Source organism: Priapulus caudatus, unplaced genomic scaffold, assembly GCF_000485595.1.
Source record: "Priapulus caudatus unplaced genomic scaffold, Priapulus_caudatus-5.0.1 Scaffold389, whole genome shotgun sequence".
NCBI lineage: Eukaryota > Metazoa > Priapulida > Priapulimorpha > Priapulimorphida > Priapulidae > Priapulus > Priapulus caudatus.
In genome coordinates, this window is record NW_014577450.1 from 254600 (window position 1) to 256794 (window position 2195).

General features: G+C 39.5%; 1 protein-coding gene across 2 annotated transcripts in view; it reads right to left on the reverse strand.

Annotated features, from left to right (window-relative positions):
- LOC106809837 (alpha-1,6-mannosyl-glycoprotein 2-beta-N-acetylglucosaminyltransferase-like) overlaps positions 1-2195 on the reverse strand; it is a 23705-nt gene that overhangs the window by 18897 nt on the left and 2613 nt on the right. Inside the window, exon 1 of one of the 2 annotated variants that reach the window (XM_014813062.1) lies at positions 935-1412. The exons of the other annotated variant lie outside the window; for it this stretch is intronic. The gene's annotated coding sequence lies outside the window, so the exon portion shown is untranslated. Of the gene's footprint in view, positions 1-934; positions 1413-2195 lie in introns of those variants that run through there. 2 annotated transcript variants of the gene reach the window in all.

Here is a 2195-nt window from a genome sequence, read left to right on the forward strand (position 1 = left end):
GCGCACACGTAGCGATTGTTCAGCGACTCGGCAACAAATATCAAACATGTTTGATATTCCAGCGACGAGTTTCTGGCGTCAAAATCGGTGACGCCGTGCAGCGCACACGTGGCGATTTCTCGGCGATTTTATTGCTGGCAACAGAATCGCCGGTACTGTCGATAAAAATCGCCACGTGTGCGCCGGGCTTAAGTAAGAGGCACACCCGTGACCCATATGTGACTTTAACACCTGTGATAAAGGTACCAGCAGGCGCAGTTTTCATTAACACCAGTTGGCTTCTGCTCAGTGCACTGTGCATGGCAAATAACATACATGCTACATAAATGCACATATATACCATATGGCTGTGGCAGCTATTTAAAAATTTCCATACACATCTGCAGTTTAGACTTGGAATTTTAAGAAGGAAGAAAATCATAAAACCCTATGATATATTAAATGTTACCTTCATAAGGCCAAAACAAAATATATGTGTGGTTACCGTTACATGCCGAAAAAAAATAGGGTAGGTTGGTAGGGAAAACATTTTATTTTCTTGAAATATTTTATTTACGAACCATGTCCGAAGGATGTGCGTTGTGCCTTTTGAAGCAGGAACTGTCCAATTCATATTTTCATATTTTTTATTTTTATATTTTTTATTTTTTTTTTTTACTTGAAAGAAAATTGACAATAAAATGTTTAGGGTCGCTGGGAATATTTATAGGGTCGGTCGGGAAACCGTAACCACACCTATATTTTGTTTTGGCCTAAATAAGCTGAATGCATTATGTTCAAGTGGTAAACAGCTGGCACCAATAATAAGAAGGACAGATATATCACATTCAACTATTCATAAAACTGTATGATAAACTCGCTGTGGTGTAATCCCCGATGACTATAGTTAACACAAAACAAAAACATGTTAAAACAAACAAACTTATATACATACCAGTGCATTCAACGACTAGCTGTTTACTTCCATTTGAATGTATCTACTTGAATCATACATGTACATCGATCAACATCCCGGCACACAACAACGGTTCACATCCTGGTTAGGCAGCGGCGCAGTGTAATACCCTTTACTCTATATCAGGTCTAATTATTGAAAGCATCGCTTGAAAAACAGCTACGTGTTCCACTGCCCCACATATACCTTGCGAACAATTAACCCACATACTCAGCGTACACGCCATGAACTGTTGACTGTCATTTCACAACCGGCTGCTCACGAACATGCGCGCGCTGTGTATCAACGCAATTTTTCAACCATCATCACGGATAGTAGACCTTTCACTAGGTTGACTGCTGGCTTGATTTGCTTGATATTATGGGGATGTGCTTGTCATATATTTGTGACAGAAGAACGCATTTTCATAACTGTGAAAGAATTATGATTTTCAACAGAAATTCAATAAACTAAAACTAAGTCATTACAAATATAGACCAATTGCCTTTCTGCCAATAATTTATTGAACCGCCTCTCAAATCGTCCCTGGCTAATGTGCTTCACGTCACTTACATTTTTTAACACTTCTATCACACCACTCAATTGTAAAACATGAAAAAGGCATAATAGTTCAATGGCAATTTTCAAAGCTAATTACACACAGATGGCAGTTATAAAGAAAACACTAGCATGTATCTTATATTAATGCACCACTATAGTAATTAATGCAGCAAAAGTAAAGCTATGCCTATAAATATGAGAGCTGCTAGAGTTCAACATTGAAGACATAATTAATATAAAACATACGTACTATAATTGTAAAATAAAATGCACTTCTTTTCAACAAGCAAGCCCTAGGCAAATTGTGGCACACTGGTCCCCATTATTGAAACTCGTGTGAAGGGCAGCTGAGACAGACTATGCCTGGCTCAGGGAATCAAGGATAATTTTGCAAGCAATGTGTGCGACCACAGCAAAGGTTATTTGACCCAGGCGAGTTTCTGACTTTTTCCTGGTGTGGTGGGGCAAAGCTAACGGATTGTGGACGGCTACAGTATTTAAATGGAGGTTTATGTCTGTACTGTGTATGATAAAATTGAATTATTGTAGTGGCCCTAGGGGTTGCCAAGCAGGCTTCTCCCTACGTTGCGCAAACCGGGCGCACCCGCCCCGTTTGGGAAAACCCCCCCCCCGTTTCAATCGTTGTGCCCCGTTGAAATTTTTTTTGCCCCAATTAAAAAAAAAAAAAAGTCAGCTTTGG